Source organism: Anas platyrhynchos, chromosome 3 (assembly GCF_047663525.1).
Source record: "Anas platyrhynchos isolate ZD024472 breed Pekin duck chromosome 3, IASCAAS_PekinDuck_T2T, whole genome shotgun sequence".
NCBI classification, from domain to species: Eukaryota; Metazoa; Chordata; class Aves; order Anseriformes; family Anatidae; genus Anas; species Anas platyrhynchos.
In genome coordinates, this window is record NC_092589.1 from 25,635,923 (window position 1) to 25,647,078 (window position 11,156).

An 11,156-nucleotide genomic window follows, 5' to 3' on the forward strand; every position below is an offset into this window, starting at 1 on the left:
AGAGGCTGGGGCCCAGCCCCATATGGAGCTGGGACACACGTCTGCAGTCAGGGGACACCAACCCGCTGCAGGCCCCTGAGCCACAGCTTTCTCCAACGAAAGTCCATGGAGCCGCTTTTCTCTCCCCAAAACAGGCTCGTGATGCCCAGGGAGATGCAGGGTTGGCATCTCCAGCCGGGACGGCCGCCACGGGCCTGACACCCTGCTTGGTCTCTCTCAGGTGGCTCAGGGCGCAGCCGCAGGAGAAGTGTTTTTGGCTGCCCTGCCAGGTGCTGCTCTGCCGGCCCGGCTCCTACACGTGTCACGCAAGCTGCTGGGTGCTCCCGTCTGACTCACGGCCACGAACACACCAAAATCCAGTCAGGGGGAGGCTGGCTGGCGGCGTTGCTTGCTCACCGCTGCTGCCCAGGCCTGGTGGCTGCTGCTGGAGGCCGCCCACCCCGTCATTAGCCTTTGTGCCTGCTGGAGGTGGCTCTGGAGGGCGGCTACGGGCACAGCGGGGGGACAGGACGGGAACCTGATCGGGAGGATAAGGAGAAGATGCTCGGTGCCGCCACAGGATTGCATGCGAGAGCCCGGTGTTGTCTGAAGGGAGGACAGCCGAGATACCATCGTCTACTCCTGTTATTACACCCCGGGTTCATCAAGGGCTGAAGACAAAGAGCCAGTTAATTATTTATGACATATGCATAAAGGGGAAGGCAGGAACACGCAAAGGGCTATTTCATCATTTTTTTTTCAGCCTAGCAAGGCTGCTTAGTCTGTAAGAACCAGCACTTCTTCTTTTAAGTCTCATTTTGAAATTTGCCGACAAACTCTGCCCCTCCGGCATCAGTCAGCCCTGTGGCAAATTCAATTTCTGCTCTGCCTCTTCACAGACACCTCCAAACCTGGGGTTTATTTCAGCTGCCTGCTTCAGCTTGTCTCAGCCCTGACCTGCAGGGTCTCTGGGGAAGGGCTCGGTGTGTGTAAGGGGCTAACCTATTGCACGTGGCACAGCTTTCCCTCTGGAAGAAGCTGATTCATGGAAACACTATGTGCAGTGGTCTCAGCTTTGCTTATATTTCCAGTTAACGTTCTGGTCAAAGTGCCTCATTCTGCCACATCCTCAGGCCTGGCATTGCAGTGTGGGGCACTGGGCCTACCTGGCAGCCGCTGTGCTGTGTGTGAGATTATTTCTGGGAATGGTTCATGTGGGCACATGAGAGGAAACTGAACATGTCCCCTTAGCCATTTCCTTTCGGCGTGGAGCTGCCAGAAGTGCTGGAGCCAACGCTGGCCTTGCCTTGGCACCCATGGGTGCTGCAGGAGGGACTCGAGGCTGAGCCTCTGTGGTGGGAGAGGCGACCCCTCCACCAGGACAGCCAGTGGCCTGCAAACAGCACGCCCCACTCTTCACCACTGCACAGTTTTGCTGGCTTTTTAGCTGGGAGTCCAAACAAAGAGAAGCAGATGCAAAGTAGTTGGAGACGCAAAGTCCTCCTCATCCTCGGTGGCATCCTCTGTATCATATTGCTGTGTTTGTCTGAAGCCTGAGGAGGTGGCAAAAGCCTCCTGCATACCTGACGAGTACTCAGTTCAATCAAATTGGAACAGGAGCCTTTATGTTTAAGGGATACAAAAGCCAAAAAGATGTCACCTGCTATTTCAGGAAGTCGTGGGTTGAGCAGCTGAACTGCTATGAACTTTTTCCTCAGCGGGGGACTCTGGCAGGAAACCATGCTATTTAAAATTTGGTGACTTACCAGCAGTTTGCTTCAAAAGGATCTACCCTGCCCTTAATTGTGATGCTTAGATCCAGGACTTTTATTTTGTTTAGGTGAACAAGTGTTGTGAAATGCCTTTGTGAATCAAATCTAATCAAGTCGGTGTTCTCCAGCTGGAGCCTGGAAACCTGCCCGGGGAGGACGGCGCGAGAGGCAGGGAGTGATGACAGCCTGCCAGGGCAGGGACGAGCAAGGTGGAGCAGAGAACTGGCCCTAGCAGACAAGGAGATTTCCACGCTTTTCTTCTCTAAAGCACCTGAACTCCAGGACGCACTGGGCGTGCGAGTTTACTCCAGCGAGCCCGAGGCAGTTTCAATTTATGCAACTGCTGTTTGCTCAGCAGCTGAGAGGCCCAGCTCCCTCTGATCTTGGTGATGCTCAGGGAACAGCCCCTCCTGCAGCTGTCTCCTCTCCAGCACCCAGGTGGGCACCTGCACGATGCCAGGTGCGGGCGTGTTCTGCATGTATCCAAGCCATGAGGCTGAGGGGAACTGAGGATGAGCATCTGAGGTCCCTGCAGAGAGTTAGGGAGAAAATATTAACTTTCAAAGAGCAGGCAGAAGGAAGGGATGTTGTCTTGAGGTTTTGCTCTGGACATGTGATGGTGACCAACCTCCAGGCTTGGGGTGACCACACCAAGGGGGCTGAGGCACAGGGGTGTGCAGCCCTGTTGGTCTCGGTGCTCTGACAGGGGCTGCTGGCACAGCTGCAGTAACTGCAGGGAGGGCTGTCCCCCCTCTGCATGGGCCAGGGTCCCCAGGCCTTCCCTGAGTGGTGCATGAGCAGACGGGGCCATTTTTGGTCCTCTCTCCACAACCTTATAACCTGATCACTCTGGGGAAAACCCGAGCTCCCGATCTCAGCTGACATTTGTGTCCGTGGCGCATCCCCATGAGCCTGCAACCCCCCGCGTGCTCATCGGGGATGCTGGCGGCCCCAAAGCATCCCTCCTGTGGGGCAGCCCGGCCACCCGTGGGGATCTGTGGCTGCGAATCAGCAATTTGGGAAGTGCTGGGGTGTCTGCTCTGTAGGGCTGGTGTGACCAGCTTGACTCGACCTGGAGGCAGAGAGGAGACTTCTCCACCTCCCTGTCTCCCAGCGGAGAGACGGAGTGCTCAAAATTAGGAAAAATCCAGCGCGTAGGGTGCCCAGGGAGGATGTCCTTCGGGAAAAGCCACGGGTTTGGGTGCGGGTTTGGGTGCGGGTGCGGGCGGCGGCCGCGCGGTGTCACTGCGGCCCCGCAGGCAGCGGAGGGCCCGGGTGCGGGGCCGGGGCGAGCAGGGAGCGGAAAAATTGGGAAAAATAAGTTCCAGCACTCGTCTGTCTAGAAGGAAGCTCCCCAACGTACCTGGAATGCACCCAAGGGGCTGAAAATGTGAAGAGAAGTTAAAGTATCCCACTTGCGATTTTATTTTAGATCTGACAGCTCTGAAAGCTCGCTGCGTGCAGGGGTGGGCAATGAGGGAGTTTGGATTCACTCCTTGGCTTTGGGGTTGGGCGTAGCGGTCTCAGTGCAGGTGGAGGGATTTGCTCTCACCACACACCTGTTGTGAAACCACTCCGGTACTGACCAGAGCCGAGGTGGGGCAAGGCCCCTCTCACATGATCTTTTTCTGGAGATATTTGGGCCCAGATACGCAAGGTGACACGGCCCTGGCTGTGCGTGGTGCCACCAAACCACATCACAGGGAGCTCCACGCTGTCCCTCAGCCTCACCTCCTTAACAGATGTGGTGGAAACACAGCTCTCAGGGAAAATACGGGTTTATTTGTACCCGCTTACCTCCCCTTCAGGAGGTGTGAAATCGGGCACCAGTGTGCATAGCCCTGCAGAGCTGCAGTGGCACTGAGGGGGCTGAGCATCTGCCTGCCAGAGCACAGCCCATCCGTGCTCAAGGCCAGCACCTGGCCCTGAGCTCTCTGGAGATTTGGGGTGGCTTCTGGCGCAGGTGACACCTCTGTCAGCAGCTGGGTTTCTGTAGCATGAGGGGAGAAACACAGCACCTGGGCAAAACGCAGGCTACGCGGTCATTCCAGCTGCATTCAGGTGTATGGGCCTGCTTGCTTGAGGTGTGGAAGAGAGGAACGAATTCCTGCACTCCCACAGATAAATTACATGATGCTGCGTACAACAAATATTGTATAACGAGCTTATTAAAGGCTGGAGAAAGCTTGGGCTGTGATGAACAAAGATGTGGGTAGAGATGTGGATGGATTTGAATGCCTCTACGTGATATTTTTGTGTATGGGGGTATTTTAAACCAGCTTTGTAATTGGCAGCGTTGCTTCAAGTTGGAAAAAGAAGTCAGGCTGGGTGTAGGGAAACAACTTTTCCAGGTGAGGACAGGTGAGGAGTGGGGCAGGGTATTCAGAGATGCTGTGCAGTCTCCATCCTCGGGAGCATCCAAGACCCAGCTGTCCAAAGCCCTGCACAACGCAGCCTCACTGCTGGCCCTGCTGTGAGCAGGGGCCTCCATGGCCCCATCCCACCAGGGCTGTCCCCATTCCCATCTCCCTTCCTGGAAGGAGAGGGCCCAGCACCCTGCGCACCCCCCCGGACACCCGCTCACCCCTTCCCTCCCGCCCCGAGCAGCCGGGGTGCTGCGGGGGGCTGATGCCATCCCATTTGCTTACCTAACAGAGGCGTCATTAGCGGGTAAGGAATTTATGTAATGCTGGTTAAGCAGGCCCAGGGCAGCGCGGGGACGCTGTGCCTGGCGGGCCGGCAGCAGATTGCTGCAGGAGGCCAGCGGCAGGATTACGGGGGATCAGCGGAGGGAGGGATGCTGCTCTCGCTGCTGATCACCCAACCATCACGGTGCCACCACTACGGAGCTCACTGGAGTGTGCTCCTCGCCCCGGCAGGCCTGCCTGTGGAGGTCACCCAGGCTCCTGTATCCGTATCAGATCCCCCTGCCCTTGTGATGCAGCAGGTGACGCTCCTGCCCAGCGCAGCCCACACGGTGCTGGTGTGCTCATGTGGCTAATAAAGGCCTGCTTTGGGTTAGCACTCGGGGCAAGGCGGTCAGCAAGGACAAAAAGTGGTTGTCAGGATAATAATCATCGCTCGCTGGCACACTGATAAAGATCTTGGCGGTGTGAAAGAGCAAATGTCATTGAACAGCATCCTAAACCCACCGTTATCTGTAGGGAGGGACACCAGACCCGTGGAGGAGAGGGAAGGAAAGCAGAACAGGTGAGCAACATCACCACCACAGATTTTCAGAGGTTTAATATGCTGTTGGGAGAGCTGTCGGCACCCCTGAGGTGACCAAGGAGTGACAGGGCCCAGCTCCTGCCAGGGCTGAGGGCCGCACTGGCACCTCATGCCCAAGAGGAATGGCCCCGCTGGGAGGAATTACAGGAGTCAGGCCTGTGTCAGGAGCTGAGCAGGACCCCGACAGGGTATAGATGTGGGGTGACAGGACATCTTCGCACCCTGAGAGCTCTCTGGGGCTTTCGCAGCTGAGGAGGGGCCGCAGGGACTGCGGAGGCCTGCCTTCTGCACACTGGGGTGGCTGGAGGTGACACAAAGCTCAGCTCCCCTCCACACAGAGGAAAGCTGCAGGAGCCACCTCCCTGCACTCCTGCCCGCTTCGGGGACCCCTCTACACATTTTTGGCATCCTTAGGACCACATGCCAGCGTGTTCAACCCTTCTGAGGATGACTGAATTTGCACGGGATTTAAAAGTAAAATGATGTGTTACCACACAAACCTCACTAAAATTGCATTTGTTGTGCTATGTATTGTGCTTAAGAGGAGTTATTCTTATAATCACATTGACAATTAAAAGTTTATATATAGGATCTGGCTAAAAATATGAATTTTGCTTCTTGACTGTAATGATAAATTAAAAAAAAAAAAAACCAACACCTTTCTCTTTGTTCTGCCTTTCTTACCTGAAACAAGAACCTGGTTAAATCAGTTAACTATTATCCTACACTTCAGAATAATGCTGCTAAAAATGAAACATAAAATTAGCCTGTCATTGCGCTGTCGCTCACATGAGATTCGAGCTGCCCTTCTGCAAAGCTTTTAATTTCCATTAAAACACCTTGGCAGTGGGTGGGTGCAAGAATTTTCAGCAGCAGCCACCAGCCCCATACTGGTCCAGCCCCTCGCCACCTCCAAGCACTCTCTGCCTGGCAAGGGCCGTCCTGCTCACCACTTCTTGAAATCTGGCTGCTTCTTCCAGCAAAACTGCTCCTTCAGGCCAGTTGAAGCAGCGCCAGCCTCCGGAGACACACTGCTGGGATTTCAGCTGTGGGCAGAGTCCTACAGGATTTTGTAGCACAGTGTGCCCTATCTAATGGATGAGAGGCGGCATTGTTTGAGTAGCAATACAGGCTCCAAAACCCAAGTAGCCAGCACAACATCATTTACCATCACCTGAGAAAATGTGAGAGTCTGGCCACTTTGTGATAGGCAGCGAGTACCTCTGCATTAAGGCAGCTGGGAGTCTTCCCATGTGATCGGGTTATTTTGGTGCTGGAGGAAATTTAGTCTCTAATGATTCATGAAGAGGCTTGCACTGCTCCCATCTGTTCAAACTGCGAGTGCCGCTGACTGACCAGGCAGGCAGAGCAGCAAAACTCCTCGGAGGTTTTGTTGCTTTGGTGCTTTGCTTGTCCCGAACACCTCAGTTTTAACTTCAAGCCACCAGGATCAAAGGGAGGAATTTTAAACAGCCTAAGGAGAGTCTGGAAGTGCCTTCACTTCTAGTTTTAGCTGGGGAAATCAGTGCATGGGGCATCTGGCGTGCAGCTGGTGCTCAGTCCTGCCCAAAGCCAGATGAAGTACTGCATCTGACAGAAATTCTTGGACTTCCAGCTTTATGTCCTAAACCCACCAGCTGCCATTCTGCTTTTTCAGGCAGCCCCTCTGCTTACTGCTAGCTTTAAGATGTCACCTGTAGCTTCTAGACCTGGCTTGGCCTTGCGTTAAAACTGCCTGTTAAAAATGCAGTAAACGTTCCCGGTCACTTAAAGGCTGTCGTGTGCCTTTGGTGCTGCCTCCAGGGAATGCTGGCTGAAGCCAAATCCTTTCTCCAGCAACATGTGGTGGGTTGCTTTTGATGTGTAGTATTTGGTGGGCTTCTTTCAGCAGAAACCCTCAGTCACATTAAGCAATGTGAATGACATGCGCTCTACTGATAAGCAGAGATCATCCAGATCTGGGAGATGGTCTGCTTATTGTCACCTCTAACCAGCTCAGGAAAGGCTGCTCTCTCCTGGGCCCCTCCAGGCTTGGATCCAGAAGAGATGTCGGTCTGCCAGCAGCCCACCTCTGCTTTCAGACACCAGCCCACACTGATCCCAAACTCCTTCGGAGTGTGGGAGCTCAGCTCCTCTTTGGTTTGAAAGCTACTCTCCTTGCAGAGACAGCAGTGACTGCAATTGAAAGGACCTGCTGTCCAAATTACCCCCCCTTTGTGAAAACATCCCTATATTTTCCAGTTCTTAGCTCTTCCTCGGTGAGCCTTGAAACTCCGGCTGGAGTCACAGGAAGCCGACACGGCGATGTTATGAATCCATGCAAAACACTTCATCTACTGCTGCAGTTGGTCTGGGGTGCCCCAGCCGTGACTCACCCCTCCTCGTTCAGCTTTGTACACCTCCACACATCTGCCGGTGTTTTTAGAATTACGCTCCAGTGGGAATAACAGTTTGTTGACTCAGTGAAGGCAGCATCACTGGTGCTGCACAAAGCTCCGGATGGCTACGCTACTGATGAACGTGGCACCAGCATTTGCCAATGTTAGGTGAAACTGTTTTGATATGCTGTCAGAAATATTTTGAAGAAATGAGCAGAGGGATTGTTTTGTGGCTTGATGTGGCAGGAGCTGGAATTTGCAGTCCTGTAGCTTGCAGGTTACCATGCCCTGCTCTGACCAGCTGCGTAGGATCATGCTGCTCAGTGGCAGCGGTGCCTGGGGCGGTGTGTGGCCACACACTCCCCTGGGGCAGCACAGCAGGAGATGCCTGATCCAAAACCTGCTGCTAAAACAGCAGGAGCACTATTACTGAGCTTTATGGCATTGGGCCATCTTCTAGCTGAGCATCTTTTACTGCGGAGTCAGTAGCTTCCTCTTTTTAAGTTTCCTATTTGCACACTTATTAATCGCACCTGCCCGCGGCCCTTATGTTCCATCTCCTTCAAGATGTCTGCTAAATATGTGCTCAGACAGACCCAGGTGTGCGGCTTTCTGCACGGCAGGGCAGGCAGGAGTGGCACCTGGTAATGGAGGACAGCAGGAGCTCGCAGTTTCCTGCTATTTCTGTTGCTTTCAGATACCTCTAAAACAAGGTGCTTCACAGCTCTAGAGTGCAATCTGCAGTGATGAGTACATGTACACTCTATCTTTGCCTTTTTTATTTTTTTTTTTCTGACCTGAAAGACTAATCCCTGCCTCTCTGCCTTATTGCTGTTCAATTCCTGCAGCACAACTCCCGACCCCTGCAGTGCCTGAAGCACAGCTTACCCAGTGGCATGAGGTCTTATTCCCCAGCCCGAAGTCTAACTGAGAGGACAGCTAAGTGTACACAATCAGCCCCCAGAACTGTTGTGCGTGGGATGTTTCTGTGTCTTCCCCCTTTCCTAGACACATCCATCACTGAATCATCCCAAACCTTGCCACAAGCACAGACTTTGATGCCACTACAGGAGAATTGCCCATTATGTATGCCAGGACTTCACGTTTCCCAAGCAGGAGGTGAACAGCACGCAGGGCTGTGGCTGCACATGGATTGATCATCCCTCCCGTCGCACATCGCTGGCCGACCTCTGCCAAGATGCAATCCCAGCAATCACGCCACGTTCAGCTGTGGAGGTGTGCCAGTGCCCTCAGCCAAGCAGGAGGGTGTAGCGTGGCATCTGTTATGTGCCAGCTCAGAGAAGTGTCTGGATCCTTGTCTGCCATAAATCGTTATGGTTGTGCTAACCTCAGAGGAGCTACCTGCCTTTGCAGTGCTTAATCACCATTTAGGAGCCCGTGCCATTAACCAGACAGATGGCCTTAATCCTCCTCTTGCTGGGTGGCTGTGCACATCACAAGTAAGGCTTACTGGACCACTGCTGGCAACCAGCAGAGACCTCGAGGACTAAGTGTCACTGGAAATCGAGTGACCAGTGCCTGCACAGCTGATTCCCCCCAGCCAGGTCGGAGCAGATGGCAGGCAGGAGGCTCTCCCTGATCTGCCCCTGGGAGGAAGGCAGGTCTTCAGGATGCTTACAGCCTCCATACAGAATAAATAAGCCACCCACAGAGCCAAATAATAGCTCCAATAGCCAGGAAACACCAGAAGGAATAAACGTGCAGGTAAATCCTGACAGTCATCTGAATGAGGATGCTGAGAACCCCTGTAGGGACTGACCAGTGTTTCTGTTGAAAACAGCATTCCTGCCTGGTGTTATGCTGTCGTTTTGGTATCACAACTCAAAAACACATTTGTTTGTCTTTGTTCATCGGGCACCACCACGGGTAAGAGCTAAAACAAACAAAGTGCTGTTGTACAAGCTTCAGCTTACCACAACTCAGTGTTTCTTCCGTCTCCTTTCCTTCACGTTACTGCCTCAGCTGTTCTGAGAGCTGGCCCTACTGCTTTCTAAAGCGTTGTAACGCCCGTGGCTATCGCACAGCTGGCAGCGGTGCTGCTGCAAGGAGTCCTGCGGAAGCTGCTCGCAGAGCCAGCACCCCCTCCACCACCCCGTTCCCAGATCTCTGGGGCTCGTGTTGCCCGTGTGCCCGACAGCATCACCCACCAGGGCAGCACAGGGCCTCACTGCTGGCGTCGAGGCCCAGCAAGTGCTGTGTTGGGCTGAAGGACTTGCTGTACATGCCCATGAGGCCCTGAGCAGGTCACCGGCCTGGCATGGGCCCAGAGGGTTTTGAAGCCGGGACTCATGGTGCTGCGGTTGTTATGAGCTGGTTCTGCTCCAGTTACAGAACTGGAAGAGCCTGTACTAATGCCTGCTGGAGCCAACAGAAAGCTTTCCCACTCCAGAGGAGAGAAGCACCCAGATGTTGTCCCTGATTGCTCCCTCCACATGAGTTTCAGTCACCAAAGACACACTCTGGACAACTATGGGGTGCCACATGAAATGAAACCTTCTGTTACCATGCTGAGGAGCGCAAGTGCTCGTTCTTTCCTATTTCCCCCCACCTTCCAGCTTTCTCCTGATAGCACACAAAGCGCATCAGTTCAACGCCAAGGATTGGGCCCCATGAGTCAGTGCGATGTTTTGGCCACTCTCTGGGGCCCTTTTCAAACCCTTACAAAGCCTTTCACTAGAGCCAGTGAATTATTCTGCAGTTTCTGGAACGCTGGACTCAGACATTACAGAGCTAATCCACCTGTAGCTCCGTCAATGAAAACACATCAGCATTTCTCCCCTTCAGCTTCTTTGCCTTTGAGCTACTGGTACGGGACCAGGCTCACTCTGACCGAGCTGTGTTTCATGAATCATGGCAAGCTGCCCTTTGCAGAGATGGTAATCATTCTAATCTTCTGCCATTATCTCCCAAAGCATCAGGAATGTGCTGGGTAAATATTTGTAGCAGAAAGAGGCAAGTCGAAATTCCTGTCTAGGCCTCAAGCCCCCTGTGGCCGAGCAGAATTAAAATCTGACCTTCTGCTCAGAGCCCAGCCCCAGTCAAAAGCTGGACTGTATGACAGACATGAATGATTTGCTCCAAGCAGGGCTGGAATTAGAGTAAAAACATGGGGAAGGCATCCCAAGCCAGAGATGGCTCTGATGGTAGTGTGAAGAGAGTGGAGTCAACACAACTGTGGTGATTTACCTTAAGCTGAATATCAAGTCTTTCAGGATAGAAGTTACTTAACTGTAGCCATCAGAAATTTACTTCATTAAAAGGTAAAATAAACGAGTGAGCTGTTAAGGCACCAGATCTGCTGGAGATCTACTCAGTCTCTCTCATACGCACACAAGCTGGCTTTCATGACACAGTGTTACCTACTGCTGTGCTGTTTCTTTTAGCCAGTCTGCTCCTCCACAATCACTAGACTAGCACCAAAGCATTAAGAAGACCATTTCTCCACCTGCTCCTTCTGTGGAGGGCAGCACAGCCCTTTGTGAAACGGGGCAGCTTCATACATGTAGCTGTACAGGGCCCATTGACCCCATGAGGTGGACGGCCTGTGTGGACACCACAGTCCAGCCCCACAGCCTCCCCACACCATGGTTGACGTTGGGCTGAGCTCTGAGGAGGAACCAGAGCCATCCACATATTAACTCAGTGCAGATCCCAAGGTCACTGTGGTCTGCTGCTCTGTGGGCTACTTGGAAGTCTTTCATGAGTCTTAGCCAATGAAAGACCATGACAGAGGAAGGCACAGCAGCTGAGGAGCACTGTCCCCATAAACACATTG